At 37.3% G+C, this 19,646-nt stretch overlaps 1 protein-coding gene across 5 annotated transcripts in view; it reads right to left on the bottom strand.

The window, feature by feature from the left end:
- PRICKLE1 (prickle planar cell polarity protein 1) overlaps positions 1 to 19,646 on the bottom strand; it is a 47,083-nt gene that overhangs the window by 15,174 nt on the left and 12,263 nt on the right. For 2 of the 5 annotated variants that reach the window (XM_072401463.1, XM_072401460.1), the window contains exon 2: positions 19,558 to 19,636. The exons of the other annotated variants lie outside the window; for them this stretch is intronic. The gene's annotated coding sequence lies outside the window, so the exon portion shown is untranslated. The remainder of the gene's footprint in view (positions 1 to 19,557; positions 19,637 to 19,646) is intronic. 5 annotated transcript variants of the gene reach the window in all.

Below are 19,646 nucleotides of genomic sequence, written 5' to 3'. Positions count from 1 at the left end.
CCAACATGGCTGCAACAAATGCACATTCAGTATAGGTACAAATATATATAACATATTGTTTTACAGAGAAGCAGGGAAGGCTGATCATGCTACTGGGAGATTTTTGCAGCAAGCTTGAATCCACCATGGGTGATACATTCTTCCACTGGTAGGAAAAGCTTCTAATTAGCACTATGATAGTTCTAATTTAGTCCTAAAGAGTATACCCTGATCAGATGTGGGATTGGGCCAGTTCTATCCTCCAAAAAATGTTCAAATTAAAATAAATTGCCTTTAAATTAAATGTGAAGTTGGTGAATAGGACTTCTATTCCTGCATCTTAGGTGAGGAAGAGTAGGTCTCTTTTGGCCACAAAATTTTAGAATGCACAGAGAAAACCACAGCATGTTGGCACAAAGGCTCATTGCCTATGATGGGTGATAACTGAAGCATGCAATAATGCGTATTAAAAAAAGGGGGGGGGGGGGTAATGATGTTCCTTTCGTATCCTCTGTCACATAGCGAAAGCCTGATGCAGTGTTGAACATCTATGTTTAAACCAGGCCTATGCAGCAAAGATGCAATGATGAAATACAACCTATGTATTACTCCTAACAAATGTATTTCTTTATCTGCAACATAATGACGCACATACATATCTGAACCAAAGATTCTGTAATAATTATTTCTGAACAGAATATGCATTATGTTCACATTATAATATTGTATAATCATTTTAAATTGTGGCGATATGCAGAGCGTTTAGCACCTGCAATTATGATAAGATTTTCCCCATTTGCAATGAATGGACGCATTATGTCTAGAAGCTTCTATGATTAGTGATATAGTTAATGTTTACTTTCCTGGCCAGCCATGAAGCGGAATGATTGAGTGCTATTTCTTCTGCAGGCTTTCCGCACTGCCTGCTCTGGACATAAGTCAACAACACAGAAGGACTCTGCTGGTGGTTTCTAACATCCAATAATTTATACTGCTCGACTTTGTCAAATCAAATGCGGCTTGAATAATCCAGGCAAAAAACACATCACAAAACACTTAGCACCGCTGAAGCCGTTACCAGTGTGCAACATGCATATGTATGGGGGGTTTATGGGAACCGGGATTATTCAGGTATTTCCTATAATAACTTATTCAAGGAGGTCTATGTATCCAACATCAGAAATCTTATACACTTATTAGAATACTAATCTTTTAGAAAATGACAAGATTCCGTTTACCAATAATATGATCTCTAAAACTGCTAACAGAATATATGCGGTAATATATAAAATGGGATTATTAAATTGCTAGATATAGAACAGTGTTCAACCCAGGAATTTTTTTAAGCCGAGTAGGAAGAATGTGTAGGCGGGTGGAAGCCCCTGTATTATACCCCAACTCTTCAGTAACCACCCAAAAACAGCCGGGTGGTTAATGGACAAGTGCCGGGTGGTGGGCCCGGCTAAAAGGGGCTCGGGAGAACACTGTAGAAGATGACATGGAAGAAAACTAATGCAATGTAAACATTTGGCTTCTGGTAGGACACCAAGCTTGTAGATTGGTTAACACAATACCTACTTTTTTGCATTGTATGATATTCTGTAAAACCGCTGCATTATAGAAATAGCATAGAATGGGTAAAAGTAGTGTCACTTCTATCTGATTAATTTGAAGTAAACACTGCTAATGTGGATTCCAGTTTGACTGCTGTATATATGAGTAGCTGAAACCTGGGTCAAAAATGGCAAATGTATTTGCAAGATAGCAGAAAGCATGTCATGTGCCATGGTCATTCAGAAATGATGAACGTTGGATACTAACCTATGGCAACAAACCAGCTTTTACTTCCATTGCTTTAGAAATATTATGTTTTCTGCTTAGTAGCTATGGGTTACTCTGCCCTTATTGTACAATGTTGGTAATGGTTATGTTACCCAACTTCGTATTAGGCAATGCTTGTAATGATAACATTAGGCTACTTTGGTAATCGTTATTTTACCAGATCATGTATTATGAATGCAGAATATCAGGATTTTTATGACGCAATGCATAATAAACTGACTTTACTTCTACGTAGCTGTTCATATAGTTACTAGAAGAGATACTACTGTTGAATAGCACCAACCTAATATGTACCTCTTTATGGAGTTCATAGTCATGTCATCTAGTAAAAGATTGGTGGACAGGTATGAACCATATCTAAAACGGGGCAAAAAGCCAAAAAGCCAAAAAAAAAAAAAAAAAAAAAGTTCAGAGGAAGGGAAGTAAACACACTTTTTGTTTATGCCATTATTTATAGTTGCTGTTGTAAATATACCTTCTGTCCAAACAAGTAAGAGGAGGTCATGTAACAATGCTTTTTCACACCTGGCTGTTATCTACAGCAGTGACCCATTCTAGAAGTGTCAGAATGGTGCCTACAAAAGGCTGACATTTACATGAACACCTTAAAAGCTCCTTGGTAGTTTTAGCAGAGTGACCTTGCTGTACAACAATGAACATCTATTACTCATTTATATAAATGAGATACTGTATCATCTTGTCCTACATCTTCCATTCATTTAGAACACCAACCTAAGTTAACAGGTTCCCTCAGGGTCACACAAAAATTAATGAAAACCTTGTCGATATTTTGATAGTCTGGTTCCTCACGTATTCAGGTGACTTGTGTATCATTAAATTTCAGCTTGTGTTTACAGTATGTATTCTGGATGAGGTAACACATCAAACAGATCTTGTACGTTTATGTGGATCATAAAACATGCCAATGACACTACAAAGCCTCTACAAAATTGGATTCTACACTGAAAAATCAATTTTCGGTTCTCGCCTTTCATTTACCTGGTGCCGGTATTAACTCTGCCATAGAAAACAGCAGTTCTTGATGTGGACAGACAAGGTTTAACCACAAGTCAGACACTGACCGAGTCATTGTTAAAAAAAAAAAACTGCCTAAACCTCCCACAAAAATGTGCTGGAATAAGCCACCAACACAAAATAAAGACCTTCCGAACGATGACTAATGAAAGTCTGGTAAATGGTTGTTACTGGGTAATATAATATACACAAACCTAAATCTTAATATCTCAGAAATAAATTCCCAGTTCAGTATGGAGATGAACAAAAGATTGCTGAACTAAAATTCTGTTTCAAATATAAAAGAAAAACATAACACTTCAGGGTATGTATTTATGTGCCTATTAAGTACATGTGTATTAAGGCGTAGAAAGAATAGGCTAAATGAAATGCAGTGTGCTTCAACAGCAGGAGGCCTCCAGAATGAGATATTTAACACAGAGGATTAGAACGGCCTTTTAAACCCTCTCAGTGTTAAAGTATCTAGATTTGGATAAACCTTTTCTCTCCCTTCAGTCTGAAGTAGTATACATTTCCCCCCGAAATATGTGCAGAAAGAATCGGCTGCTCCCACTGACCTCTCCTGCCCATCTGTCATGCTGATCCAATGGCTTCAATACGTTCCAAGTCACTAAATCTTAAAACAAATATAATAAGGATTTTGGCTTTAGTGGCCACTTGCAGAGACTCAAATGAACAAAGCTGCTAGCATGTTCATGAAATAGCCAACAATTGAAGCCTATGCACTACCCTCTTATCATAGTACAGCAATATATTAAAGCAAATTATCACACTGCATATTAGAATTAGGAAAAAGGTAGTGAACTTGTTTATTAATATAGAGTTGGATGAAAACTTGCAAGTTAACAGCTACAATTATACTTAATCCATTATATCAAAGAAACTTAAAATACCACTGCTGTGGTCATAACACTAAAGTATCCTACAGAACATGAGTGTATAATAGGTGTTGGCATAATATATTGTCTTGGCACTATAGTAACTTCACATTTGATTACCACCATCACTGACCATTGGCCCACTATTTATACGGAATTTATATAAAAGGTGTTTCTATTAAACATTAAAGCTGGTAAGCACCTTCAATAGATTACTGGCATTATGGCTGGGGAGTTTCTTAACTATATAAAGCTTGCTTAGAGTAATTAGCAAATAAGCCCCCAAAACAAGTTGTGCTTTATTATCCCTTGTTTGTCAGTGCATTGCACAAAATCTGCAACAGACACAATCATTCCTTTCTGGACCATGAACAGTCCAATTATCTATCTGACAAACAGTAAAGTGTTGTCTAACTTTTTTTTAGCTATGTGATCCAGCAATCTACAGTGTCTTTTTTTGCATTTTATTAGGTAGGAAATGATTGACAAATACACGCACAACAAGTGAAATGATTTCTTGCACATTTTTGCACCTATATCAGAACAGTAGTCAGTGTTCACATCCCTTAATCCTAAAGTGTTACTACTGAATAATAAAATGGAATTCCATTCCATTTCAGGGAAAATTGCACTGTTAATTAGCAGGTTTCCTTCCTCTTGGAAGTCTCACCTTCATACAAAAAGGTAAGACGCATTGAATGCAGTCAGCAGATAGATGTGAACTCACATAAGTACATAAAATGACACGTCTTCTACTATGGGATTTCTCTCATGTTTGTAGAGAAGGCGATTTAGATTAAAGCAGGTGGATGTGTGACCATGTTTATCAGCACACTTTGCTGAGCTTTACATTTGTAAAGGATTTGTCACCTTAGCATAGCATAACAATAGTCCAACTTATCAGACACTCTACATGGCAGACATCACAGATTCCTTCATTTCCCCTCCACACCAAGTCATGTCTCAACAAGTTCTCTTAACAATACCTGATGTTTGTCCATATCAATAATAAACTAGGAATGTAACACCAGCAAACCATTTACCTGTCAATGTAAAAACCAAAAATATCAATACAATTAGATTCTTCTTTACTGGTAGTGTGGCAATGGTACAGATCATGACAATTCATCTACAAAGTATACATTTTTTATGGTCTTTTCTGATATTCAGTTTGTATAAGTAAGAGTTTGCATTGTGGATCTTGGAAAGTTTTAGATGCCTGGGGACCTCTTGCTTCAACACTTTGAGAGCCGGACCCAGAGAAAACAAGCAGATCAGACATCTCAAACGGCAAAGTTCTGAATCTGTGATCTCAGGCTCTGCATACACTATATAACAGAACACAAAATTTAGGAGGTACAGAAAGATATTACAGTAAGATCTCGCCTATCCGGCTCGCGATTACCCGGCTACCATACTATCGGAGGCCAAAAAAAAAACTCCATTATAAAAAGCCGGGGTGGTGCGGGTGGAACTTCAGACTATCTGGCTTTTTTTGTTATCCGGCCTACACAGCCGCCACATTAGGCTGGATAGTCCGAAGTCTACTGTATTCAGGTATTGATATCAGGAAAAGCTGTATAGTGTCTACCAACTGCAAAAATGATGGTGAGGCTTCTCACGCCAACGGTCACCCCCACTAGGTGCAAATAATACATTAAAGAATGTAGAAAGAAAACCAAAAAGTTTATTGATGCACCGGTATGCAACAATATAAAAAAAAAAAATAGGCAACACATTAAAACATTTGGGATGCTAGCAAAACCCACAGATTAAGGCTACGTGTACACGTGCAATTTATGTCGATAGAAAACAACCGATTACCGACCGATCAACAATCGCTTTGAACTACTGTATTGTACACAATTCTGTACATGCTGAAATGATACAATCATTCAAATATAATCTACAAATAATGTACATACAAGATACCATTGTTTGAACGATGCAGGAAGTGACATGTACTGGGGAAAGTGTATAACAGAACAAATCTGAATGACCGTACACACAATAGATAGTGAACGATCATCGCCCATTCAGATCAGCCGGGACAGTTGTTCGTTTCCAGCGACATTCCTCGTTCATCTGCGTCATTGATCATTCGTTGTGCACTTTTTTTGTTAATGATTATCGGACCATTGGTCGTTAGTTGTTCGTTTTGTTCTTGGACAATTTTAGACTGCCTCCAAATGGTTTGGTGTTGGCTCCATACATTCTTTTATCCATATTGTTTTTAGACAGCCCATACATGAGGGTTTGCAGAAAAACAACCTTTTTAAAGTGCTTATAAATGGCCATACAGCTTTGGAATCAGTTATAAGAGTTTTTAAAGATATTTAAACTAAGAATTGTGCCAAAGAAAAGATTCAATAGAGGAAAGCACCTTCCAAATGTCCATTAATGTTAATGGGGCCTTTGTAATCATTTATAGGCATTTTACCACTTTCCAAATGCCGCAGATTGTGTTTTCTTTACAGCACCATCAAGAACACGCTCTGGTGTGGACTGGCCTATTGCAATGAATGGAAATTAAAACTATGGGCATTTAAATGCTAAACGCATGTTAAACGCTGGGGATACAGTCAGTGTAGGCTTAGGCTTAATCTCAAGATATCGTCTGTATTAAATCCATCCCCTGGCTGAGCCCTAACACAAATACCAAATCCTAACATTCCCCTTAAATTTGTTTTAACACGTGTCCTAAACACTTGAGTTCAAATCCTAATCTAAAGTAATGGCTTAACAACTGAATTCAAACTATTAGTAAACCAAGTAAACATTCCAAATTGATGAACCCCAAATAAAGTTAGCAAATTCTGTAGGTTGTATGTTGGAAGACAATGCAGTTAATAGTCACAAATCCATGCCAAAATATACCAATGCTAAGCTGTTTGTGGTAAAAGTAATGATCTGTGAGCTAGCAGTGAAGTGCTAGGACAGACAGCTCATCCATGCTAGCTTACCAGATCAGGATTGGGTCTTCTATAGACCTTCAATGAATTACAGATGGTTATCTCTGGAAACATTCTTTCATGATAGTTTCCAGTGACAGATGAATGGCAGCATACTGTATACACAACATTGTTCTGTGCAATAGAGAAGGGAGGGAGGAAGAATAGGCAAGCACCCCCCCCCCTCAATACTCTCCTCCATAGGAGTGCACAGCAGTCATCCTTGATGGTTTGTCCATATACAAACAACATTGGGGGACTGCGGTGCACATCATATTTTCACCAGAGACATTCACAACTGTTTTTCTCAGAAGACTAGTATCAGAGGTGTGAATGTAGCTTTAGAATGAGTGCTAACCCCTGGACTAAAAAGGTACCAGTGCCAGGCTGCAAGAGCAAACAACTGCTGATTCTTCCATTATAACCGACTAACTAGATTTTCCATCCAACAAGCACAGCCACTGGAAAAAAGGCGTCAGTAAGCTGGTGATGTTTATGAAGCACTCTGCAGCCACCTGCATAATGCAATGTTCAGAGACAGAATGTGACAGGTATGTATAGGACCAGACATAAAATATTCAGGTACCTTTTTCAATCATTACATCCACATCTGTGAAGCAGGGAACATGTGTTTTATGCCTTGCTTTATTATCAAGCCATTTTTGTCACTTTATTTGTCATATTTTTTTTAATTTACTATAACAACTTATTACTCTGAGCTGTAGCTATACATATATATAAGTCCCTGGAGGTAACCCATGCAAATACAGCAAAAATATTCAAAATGCAACTAAGCCACTCACAAATGTAAAAATAGTATAGAAAGACATACAGGATTTAGTGTTTTTTCCAGTATATACTAAATTGTGCAAATCATTAGTGATGGGGCGATAAAGATCTCCTCTAGTTAACTTTATTTGTGCAAGTCCATCCAATGGGAACCCCAGCCACTTTTTATACTAGAAGTCTGGCTACCAGTTAACTAAGCAGCATTCATATAGGATGGAGGTTTGTTAAAGTAATACAGCCCGACAGCTACCATTCACAAAGTTTTGCCAGGTAAACATCCAGCTATGAGTCAGTTGTAACCACTTTCACAAACTTCATCCTTACTAATCATTGGGACTTTCTGATTAATGGATTGTACACTTAGAAGAGCCCACTTAGGGAAAAAAACGCTTTTAGTTTTGTCAGAAACTAATTTGTTATTCCTAATATTAAACAGGATTTGTATAGCGCCAACATATTACGCAGCACTGTACATTAAATAGGGGTTGACAGAGGAATACAGACAGTGACACAGGAGGAGGAGGGGACCCTGCCCTGAAGAGCTTACAATGTAAGAGAAGTGTTTATTTTTTACCACTTTATTATGTGTCTTTGCTTTTAAAATCTATTTCATGCTGAATAAGTCTATTTCACATATCTCAAATTCATTACTGTGCTGTCTTTTTAATGTACACAAATCTTCATACTGTGCAGTCTTTTTGATGTAGACAATTCTCCATGCTATTTCAGAAAGGAAACCTTTTGCTCCCATGCTGCATCCCAACCTCAGCTTTGCACATAATTGCTATTGTGACACTGCTCCCTCTACTGTTCAGTCTGGGGGATTGCAGGTTTTAATGGTAGTAAAGACTGTTTACATAATTCATCCAAGCTGTGCATACATATTTAGGTGAAACTGAAACACATACATCATCTAATAACAGGCATAAACCACTTGATGAAACTGATATAATACACTGAGAGCTCCGGACATAACTTGTTACAGTTGATTAAACAAATATTAGGTCATGAAATGCATACTGAAATCCATAAATCAAAATACCAACATTTATAAATGTTAAGATTATGGTGGAGGCCAAAGGTGGAACTTGGAGAGATGGAAACAGACCTATTAATCTTTTTATTAAATGAGAGGCTGGCTCTGGTTTGCTCAGGAGTCTATAGAGCTATTGTTTTGCACTCCTCCACTAAAAGGTGGCTCACTGTGTAATATCACACCAGCATGACCAAAATCAATAAGGCGTTTGTTACAGGTTTCACAGTCCCTTATGTTTGGTAGCCACAAATAAAAATTAGGTCTCCCACATTTAATTAGCCTCATTATTTTACAACAAAACAAGCTGTATTGGAATATTTTTTTTTTTACACTCAACATCTTGGTTTGGCATGACCTGAAGACAAACTACAAACATTAACAAACATTACTAAAATGTAAAAATTCTTGTAGATGGGCAAAGCCAACAGATAGCTAAAATGCTAGAAACATGGACTGGGGAGGCCCAAGTACAATAATTATGGTTGTTGGCAAATGGTAACTGAAAACTTAAGGAGAAGGAACAAATACCTAAACACTTTTGAGGTCATTTTGATTATCTTTTGAGACTACAACTTTATGATTGTAGACATAAAAGCTTTAAAACCGTCCTTTAGTTCCTATTCACTCTTATACACAAAAGTAACATTGACCTACCATAGGGACCACAGCACGGCTGATTTGTTCAGAGGGAGGGTGGGGAAAAAAAAAGGTTTTGAATTGAAATGTTTTTGTAGCTTTTGGTTGGATGACATAGAGGCGCACACACAAGTAACTTACTACAAGGCTGGAGCAACATACAATGGAATATTGGATCTTGTGGTCTTTTCTCCATTACCATACTTCAGTGTTCTCCACAATCCACAGAAATGAAGTCATTGTGGGATAGGAAAAGGGGAGGCTGTGATGTTAAACTGACACCTTGGGGGGGGGTTCTTACAAACCGCGCACAAACTGGGTTCAGGGACTTCCAAGCAAGATGAAACTTCAAATAAACAAACCAGCAAAGTGTACAACAATTGCGGTCAGCTCTTCTATGACAACAAGACACCTGATGAAAGATCCCTGCTTTCCATATAAAGTCAAGGATGGCCCCACCAATTCCTTCTTCCCATTGACCCTTTACCATCACTGACCCTTTAATGGCCTCACTGAGCAATAAGGAAGCTGGGCTATGTAAAAGACAACACTTGGATTTTAGGAAAATTTGGGATTCACATAAAACTTCAGCCATCTGCTGATATTTTTGACTTTCCATGAAGGCAACCTTGGATGACATTTTTCTATCATGTGCCTAATTTCATGTTAATGACAAGTTTATACACTTGGCAATATGTAGATTGCATTCATATATGTGAAATCTACTGCCTATACTGTCTATTGTGAACAAGGATCCACCCAAAACTCAGAACCACCCACCCTATAACAGACTTCACCCTCACGGGGGTTAATAATGGTGGAGAGGATGTGAAATGGATCCTAATAAAAAACATAAATCTGACTGCTAAGATTACAAGCCTGTAGTGGTATCACAATACAGAGGGCACATTATACATTTTCTTTAATAAAGAAGAGTACTAGATTATTATCACACACTAGTATCCTGCATTGCTGTGCACGCTATATTCGCTGTATTCACTGAACTTGTGCAGCATCATAGTACAGTAACACACCTAATGCATTATATTGTATGATTCTTCTGTATATTAGACACTATATAGGGCACTGTAATAATGAGTTCTTTCACAGCTAAATTTAAAATGTTTCAATTCCAAACCTTTCCAGGAATAATATTACATAAATGTTTAGAGTCTCTATGTCATTCAGCCACATATACACACTAACACAGCTCCTCCTAAGTGGAGGAAGAATAGCCTTGCCATAGTTCAGCATCTGGTTAATTGCAATCATTTGCTTTCATTCAGAATAGAAAACATCTGCTTAATGATAAAGCCACACTGTAATTATTTGTAAGGAAAATGTGATACAGTCAGCATAAAAGACACCGGAAGGAAATATGTTAGACAAAAAAAAAGTTTACAAAGTGTTCAGTACTTCTATTATCCAATGCATGTGTCAGTCTTTTCACAACCCTCCATTTTGCACCCTTTTAGAACATTGGATCAAAGCATAAAGCATGTAAAAGATTTTAAACAAGGCCAGCGTGACATGCACACTTTTAACTTGAAGTTTCCAGCTCACATAACTCCCCCACCCCCATGAGAAAAGCTTGGAAGTATAGTGAATAAGTGCCTTACTTTGAACTGGCCATATCAGCAAACTTTCAGTGATAGTAACAATCAGGGCTGTTAACAGATGTCAGGGGTCACAGATAAATGGACCTCTTGTGTTTATTTTAGGGTATTTTGTTAGCTTTTTGTAAGGAAGTACATGAACCAATCTCTTCTGCTTTAACTGTAAATATTGACTGGTTTAAAAGTAGCCACACATAACTTTTGGTTATATGGTTTGTATTATACAATCTCTTTTCCTTTGATGAACTATTACTATGTCCCTGGAAAATATGAATACTACTGCCTTGTATGGCAGAATTTGACACCAGGCTTTTAAAGTTGTGCAGTAAATGAAGATTTGCTTATTTGCCAATATTTCCTTTGATAACCCAAGTGAATTCACATTTGGTGCTTTTTTACTACATATTTGTATTACCAACTCCTTCATGTTTACCACTCACCAAGCAGTCTTTTCTACATATACTATCAACGCAAAAGGGCCAAAAATGCTTGGTACCAAAAAGCTTTACAAAGAAAAGAATTGTGACCCCCAAAATACTAACTTTGTTCCTAACAGTTCTAATACTTTATCCTCAGTTAACATTGGTGCGTAAAGACCATGAATCAAAACACCAATGTCATTGATGCAGATTCTAGGACTCTATTACGATTCTGCAATAGAATTTTTTTTTAAATTCTAGGTAGGCAAAAAGGAAAAAGTGTAATAGTTCACTTAGCCAGAATCAGTTATTAAACATATTGGTTGTCCTAGGGTCAGGTATGCAGGATTACCAGGCCAGTTCCCAGATATTGTGAATATTCGTAGAAAGACCTTGAGTATACACTACAACGCGTGATCTTGCAAACAGAGCTCATAAAAATCCAGAGAGTTATTAACATTTCACAGATTTTGTGTGCAACTATTCCACATCTGATCTTCTACAAGTTTTATTCCTCTTGTGTGTTTATCAGCTAGTCCCAGAAGAGTGTTCAACAGATCGTTTGTCAATGAGAATGGTTCCTTTAAACCAGACTACTGACTGGCACCAATTCATCTTTTCTGCTACATGGTGTACAAGGAAGCATGAAACAAGGTATGATATCATAGCAGAACAATTTGCTTCTGACCAAAGAAAAAAAAAAAAAAGTAAGGTCACACGGGAAGAGTCTTATTGTGTACGTGTAGACCCCTTGTCAAGCAAGTCTCTGCTGCGTCTGCCAAGTCTTCTTTCTGGAAAGCTGCCTGTTTCCATCTCTCCCAGAGGTCTGGATCCTCTCACAGGGAGGTAGATTAAAAGGATAATGGTATCAGGCTTTAACAGGAAAAAGGTGCCCAGTTACAGATCATCTACAGCTGCAGGGCAAAAGAAAAGCTGCATGACAGATGCTTGGCTTCCTTGGCAAAGGTATTTCCCATGCATGGTACCAGCCCTGCCTTGAAAGGAAATCTTCAGCAAGATACACTGTAATATTTGATAATGTTCATGTAACTGGGGCTTATTATTGGCTTCAAAGAAAAAGAAGCAATTACGAAAGTATTTGACACCCAATAACTTCTAGGGTTGAGTCTGCTAGTATAGTTGCAGTCAATGGAAACTAGCGAGAAACACAAAGGCAGCCATTGCCGACATTACCTTTTATTAGTAACTGTCCTGACAATTCTCTTACATTAGGACAGCCTTTACTAGCCAGGCACCAAGTATTTTCAAAAGGAGCTCAATAAAAAAGCCCTGTATTACTCAAATGACAGTTATTGCTTGGTTGTTTTTTTTATACAAAGTATACTTTTAGGGCACACATACTTTTTAGTCAACATCCCCTACCAGCACCCATTCAGGTGATCCTTACATGGCAAGACCTTTACTGTACATCCTAGGAATCTTTGTGTAATCTTTCGATAAGGGCTGTGCATCTCCCACACATGCATACTGCAATCCCCAGTCTTCCCTTTGAAAAGGCTTAATCTTTTATAAAATGTTCCCCTTAAATGTAACTTTTTTTAACATGTCCTTCTGAAACTCTTTTGTCCCTCCTTATTTCTTTATGGATCCAAGCCAATTTAGTCTACTGGTTCAAACTTGAGTTTGCCCAATCCATAAGAAATCAGAAAGCTTAAAGAAATTGACTCTTAATATTAATATAACCCTTTCAAATGTTATGTAAGGTAAAAAAAAAACTTGTTTTCTGTTCAGTCTTTGGGGAGATTTCCCTTTATTTCCCATCTTTGACAAACAGCTGGTAGAGAACGCCTCTCCACTAAACATTTGTCATATTTCTGCACACCTTCTGTTCCTGTGAAAACTCAACATTTTAGATTTCTATCACTTTCTGCATCAGTGACACTGGTCACCAGAAGATAAGAGAGGTGGAATCTAACCACTGGCACCTGACAGGGGTTTTAACATTTCTACACCCAATCCAAACAATAAGGAGATTCCTCTTTACTTTAGATAGAAAGTAGTTGTAGTTCCTCCATATAGTGCAAGTGAGAGATGTGAGGGCAGAGCAGGCATATCTGATATCAAAGGCAAGAAGACCTTTCAGCCCACCTGCATCTTTTCTTAGCAGGTATGGGTGAACTAATACATTAAAAGTTAGTTTCATAAACTCACAAAATCAAGGGCCCTTTTTTACCCAACATAAGATGAAGTGATCACTGAATATTGCTCAACAGTAGGTTTGGCTTCTACTATATGCAATGTTAATAGATACAAAGTCATACATACTGGCAGAGATAAAAATAAGATAAGAAGACTAAACATTTAGGCCACTGAAAAAAATTATGTAAGGGAAGCGAGTTAAGTGCTATACATTATCAAAACATGTTTAGAATACCAGTAACAGGAGACCGGTGTGTACCTAAACAGACAAGTCTGCTAAACTGTGATGTTTGAAACCTAGGCACACAATGACAACCAACACTGGCACAAGTGTGCCAAGTACAAGCTATTGGTACAATAGATGGGATAAAAACTATACTTCCACAAAACAGACACATTTTACAAGTACATTTAAAGCATACCTAAAGTCAGAATTTGTACTTTACATAAAAGGGTAGACAACTTTTTTTTTTTAAGTAAAAATTTTGTTTGTTTGTGTTTTTGTTAGGTGCAACTAGGCGATCTAGAATGAATGGGAGTGCAGAGTCTCCCGGAATACCTACATCACACATCCCGGGAGGCTCTTGGCAGAAGCATGTGCAGAAACGGAAAAAAAAATTGCCGATCTTACACATGCGCAGTGAGATTGGTAAGTTTTTTCCCAATCTATGTCCCCCGATGTCGTGCCTGTGCAGTGCGAGATCAGGTGAAGCAGAAAGAAGAACCTGGAAGAAGAGAGGAGATGTCGTCTGTGCCGAGTTGAAGACGGATACCGGGACGACGCGGCCTGATGGAAGAAACCTCCCGACGGATAGACTGATCTGCGTGATTGAAGGCAAGTGTGATGTTTTTTGTTTTGAGTTTACTTCCACTTTAAGAATAACCATGTTACTATTGCCTGTGCTAAAAGAGTGATTTATTAAGGGCATCATTGTAAAGTCACTTTTAGAAAAAAAACAAAGCCTACAAATTACTCTCTACTCTACTAGGCTTTATGACAGATTAATTACCTACCAGCATTTGAATGTTATTCAAAATATTTCATATTTGGCCAATGTTGGCATCTATGGCTGGCTGATCAACTACTTTTTGAGTCACCAAGAATAGAGAAGAGTCATCTTCAAGCTTCATTTGGATCGATGAGTCCAAGTACTGAAGACTCCACATAAGAAGGAAATGTACATGTCTCTGGCAATCTATGCTTACATTATATTTTACAAGGCTGCCCTTGTCTCCTACACACCAAGTATTCTCCTAATTGTTGGTGCAGTTGTGCCCCCTAGTGATCAAAGAATACTGTCCAATTTACCTCCGTCCTAAACAAAGGCACCCCCCCCCTTCCCCTGTGCAAAAACAAGTCCCTGAAAGTTTGAAATTACTAGTGATACTTTTACAATACATCATTTTCATGCCATCAGCCATGACAGTTAAGGGAGTCGCCAGGAAGAAGCCAACAATATGCTTTAAGTCATTAATGCAGAAAGCTGCACTTTATTATCCTCCCTTGAAAGATGTAATTAAGTGCGGTCCCAAAGGCTACCTCATGCTGACTGCTTAGATGTGACCTCACTAGACGGATAGATAAACAGAGGAAGAACATACACATTTGCTTAAAATTTTTGTCTTTAAATTGCAATTTAGAGATTCATTACTTGACATTTTAAGTCAATAGCTCAGGAATGTGAAGTTTCAAAAAAACGGATAAAATGAAAATAGGCTAAAGTGCTTCAAGACTACATTCTAGAAATCAATAAAAAAAAGTGGCAAGTGCTATTGTAAACAGTTAAATTCATAGTGGAGGAAAAAAATGGATTCCTCACTTAATGGTTGGATGCTGGCAGTATTTGATATAAAAGGGGGTGGCGAAAACCATTCACTATAAAAAAAAGTTCTTACAGTGATAACATAATATATAAGAAATATACCTATAAATGCTAAAACATTGAAGAAATATACCAATAAAATAGGAATTTTTTTTTTACCCCCATTCATACACCTATTATTTATGGATGAAAAAAGTATTACATCTTCCTTTTACATACCCAGCAAGTTTATGTCATACCAAGAAAGGTATATAATTTCTGAGGAGTTAGATATCACCATGAGATGACAAGCATTTTCCAGACTCCCTAGGATTTTGAATAAACTAAAAAGTCTGGTCAAAGTGTAGGTAAACTTTTCTCTTAAACAAGTTTTTACTTATTACAAAACTACCATTATAATTATATGAATGAAAATTATATGAAACTGCAAACTTTTTATTTTTAAATCACTACTCAAGTTTAGGTTGTTCATTTAGTCCACACCTTCCAGGTGTACTGTGTGTTTTAACATCTCCTTCATGACCACCATTAAACCACAAACAGCCCTCATTCCCCCAATCTGGTAGTCCAATCTTGTGCAGAAATTCCAGCACCAATGCAATATATGGCTCATTTCAAGGCTGATGAACTACAAGGGTCCTCCAGCCCCATCTTTTTCATCCATGCAGGTTGGATCCGCTTCATGCACTCACTGCCCACCTGATCAGTCGTAATTTAAAGCTGTGGATGATAATTATCATGTTCATTGTCAAAGTCACTCATCTCTTTACACTTGTCCAATTTTTCAGCTTCCATCACATTACCAGAATTGACTTGCTGCCTAATATATCCAACTCCTTGTTAGGTACCATTGAAACAAAAAAATGTTATTCATTTTACCGCTCATTGGTTTTAGGTTTTGGCCGATGAGGATATTTGCATTTAACTCCTATACACTCACTGGCTGTGCTACGACTCTTTAATTTGCTGACCTGATGTTTTTGGTAAAGGTTGCTCGCTGGGAAAGAATTCCTCCAAAATTTAGACCTCTTTATTAAGAACAGCCGAGTCCAATGACCTTAATTGACTAAAGAGAATGTGATTTTTACTCATGCATCTGATTGGACAAATCATTTCTTACTACACCAGTGAAATAAAAAAAAAAGTTTACATATTTCTCACATACATTGATGTGTGATAAAAATAATTTTTGTACCATTTAGAAATTAAAAAAGGTATTTAAAACAGAGAAAACAAACCAAAGTGGACAAATTGTTGCAGGTATACCGGAGGAAGACACACAACATTAAGTGTGGGACACACCATACTCAGCTGTTGCACTTTAAAATTCAATCTACAACAGTTAGTAATTTGAAAGGAAGGGTTGGCTGCTGTATGAATGCTTTGATCTGGTAAGGACCACTAGCAGAAGTCACTTGTAACAGGCAGGATATAGGAGGGAGAAAAAGCTGCTAGCAATATGTAGTTTGATATAGCAACACTGAATCATTCATTAGCAGATCAGAGGATTTTTTTTTCTTACTAAAGCGAAGAATATCTGCAGAGTCAACAACGCAAGTTATTTTAAACATTAATCCTCTAAAAAGTCAACTTTAAAACTGCAGACATCTGCTTTTTCAGTATGTCATTCGGCAAAGATATTTATTTTGAGTCAAGGCTTGTCCTATGTAATAATATACATGAGCATCCAAAGTATCTACAAATAAACTCCAGAATACACGGTGTGCCAGGCAGCGGAAAATGTCCTCCCTGCCCCCACTCAGATCAAATATAATCAAGTAGATTTCTTTAAGCAAATATAATTTAACAAGGCTACCATTCACAGTCATAGGACTTTGAAACCTGATGTAAATATGTAAAGACTGGCCTGCGTTCAGGTAGCCATCACTGTACACTAATTTATATTATGGATTGAAAAGCACAGCATGCCAATGATACTCTAGAAGTAGTTGAAGAGGCCAAATGTGAGTTCTGTCTTAATCTGGTTCTGTAAAGCTGCATGTAGTCAAAGACCGATCCAAAATCTGGAAATCCAACATGGAAAAAAAAAATAAAAAAACACATACACTAAAGAGATGGTAAGTGTTTCAGAACATGCCCCCATTCTAGGAGACTTTCTTCATGGAACTGTGAAGTCTCTGCATTCCTGTGCAGGGATGGTAATTTTAGGCCATTATAGAATGGCTGAAGGCAGAGCAGCTGTTACAGTGAATCGCAAAATCCTAATCAGTGTAACCAAAATACCTGCATGTCTGGCCAGCTAATGAATAAACAGAATAAAACGGCATAGAGAATGCCATGTTACATCTGCAGTACAACTTCCTAACATGCTATTGAACGAAAGTCAATGTTTGTTTTTATGGCAAGGCTATTATCCAATTTTACTCACCAAATTAGGAGAAAAGTCGTTCCCCTTCTGACAATTCTTGGATATTCTAATCACAGCTGTGCACTGTACACATCACTTTCAGGAAGTGTGGTTCAGCTCCATTTAATGAGTGTATTTTAACTGGAAGTTAAGTTTTGTTCCCCTGTAACCCACAAAGCTGGAAGGGTAAGATAAAAGATTTTGTAGCATCCTTAGCAATTTTGTTTGCCGAAAACACAGAAAAGTCCAACAGAATCACCTCAGGGTAAGGAAATCAATGTACTGACAATTTACTAATTTCATTTGTATATATTTGTTTTTTAACCCACATCTAAAATCATTTGGATAGATCCAGAAGTTAAAAGTCTGTATCAAATAACGTGAAGCCTCCATTTTGGAAAGTAATAAACTGTAGAATGCAGGGGTTCTGTAAAGCAAGCCTTTTCAAACCGCAGATCCTACTTTTTGTTATATTACTAGCCTTCTGTGACAAACGCTCTGAAAACAGTGTAATATTCTGGCGTGGCAGGAATGCAGTCGGGACAAATGTAGATATATTGCTTTAAACATGTCTGCGTAAAGATTGCTCAAAAAGATCTTCAATAATCCCAGCAGACTCTCAGATGGCAAACTGTATAAACTATATCAAGAAGCATCAGTGGAGGGTTAATCAGCCAGGCATCTACCAGTATTCAGGTTTTTAATACAAGGTATTAGCAATAAAGTAGGCTTCTTTGGACTATCAAACGTAGAAAACCTTTCCTAACAGTAATGAGAAGTCCTCAATGGCAGCTTCCATGTTCCCATCATGAAATGGCCCCTTTCAGTACCTGTAAATGTAGGGAGATCCCCCATACACAACCGTTTAAGAACATTTAATGCTTTGTCATTATCATGGCACAATACCCAACTTGCTGCTATAAGGTCTCCATGAGAGTATTTTCTCCATGTTTGGTTTCTTCCCCACACACAACAGATGATACTATCTAGCATTACATTTTTATCAGTCAATTGACCGCTTTCACAACAGAGTGAACCCCATACACATCAGACTTGACAATCACAAAAATGATCTTCTCAAATTAAGAAAATCCTTAGAGTACATTGGGCATAAATGTCATATGTGACCTACACTCTGCTCGTGTCTGGACTGTATTGGAGACATTTGATTTTATCAATTGTTTGAGAAACAAATGCAGTATATTATTAGAGAATAAATTATTCTCATAAAGTACACCAATACGCAGTGTATTTTATATAGAATTGTATTGCCATAGTCTTCAGTCTGTTACATTGGCCACAAAGATGCCCCCACCAATGGTATGTATTAGCAGAGGAAAAATATATTGCTACCCAGAGTAAAAAAAGTTTTTAATATGTACTGATTGACATCTGTAAGCATATCATTTTTTCCATATTTATTTGTAATACATAAATGCAGAATACTGGATTTTATTATCAGTGAAAACACTATGGGCGGCAGTGCTGTGAACATGAAGTCTGTACTGCTCCCTAATCTGGTATTAAAACTTAGAGTAAATAAAGCCTGCTAGTGTCCATTTGCTCTCTCCCAGGGCGAGACATGAGGAGTGGGCTTTAATGTTTCCCACACCATTTGCTGATATTTGTACTAGAGAGAGTGTTATTCTTGCCGTTCCTTTCTAAGAACATAACTACCATTAGCCTCAAGTTACAAATAAATCCTTACATACGCCTAGACTAACACTTCACCTTTACGCGTTGGGTCAAGATTTAAACATACGATAAAGATACTCTGCAGATAGTAATTCTCTCTGAAGTTTGCAATCCAACTCTGGCAATGTGATGGTAAATGTTAGGCATTTATTAACATCCAAGAAAATTACAAATTCAGAGAGTTTCATTCTTTGTATACAACTGTTTAATATATATACTCCATGCAAGATGATGTCCTTGGTGGAGAAAAATAAAAAAACAATATGTGGGAATGTGCAAACAATAACCTCAGTACTACAATTCAGACAGTACAAACTTAAACCACTGTACCTTTTCAACCAAAAGAAGAGAAATATGCAATAAGTCCTAAGATTGTTCCATTTTCACAGCAACAATTTGGATTTTCCCCCTAAATAACA

Source organism: Pyxicephalus adspersus, chromosome 2 (genome assembly GCF_032062135.1).
Source record: "Pyxicephalus adspersus chromosome 2, UCB_Pads_2.0, whole genome shotgun sequence".
NCBI lineage: Eukaryota > Metazoa > Chordata > Amphibia > Anura > Pyxicephalidae > Pyxicephalus > Pyxicephalus adspersus.
The sequence above is the reverse complement of the archived record's forward strand: the minus strand, read 5'-3'. Positions and strand labels throughout refer to the sequence as shown.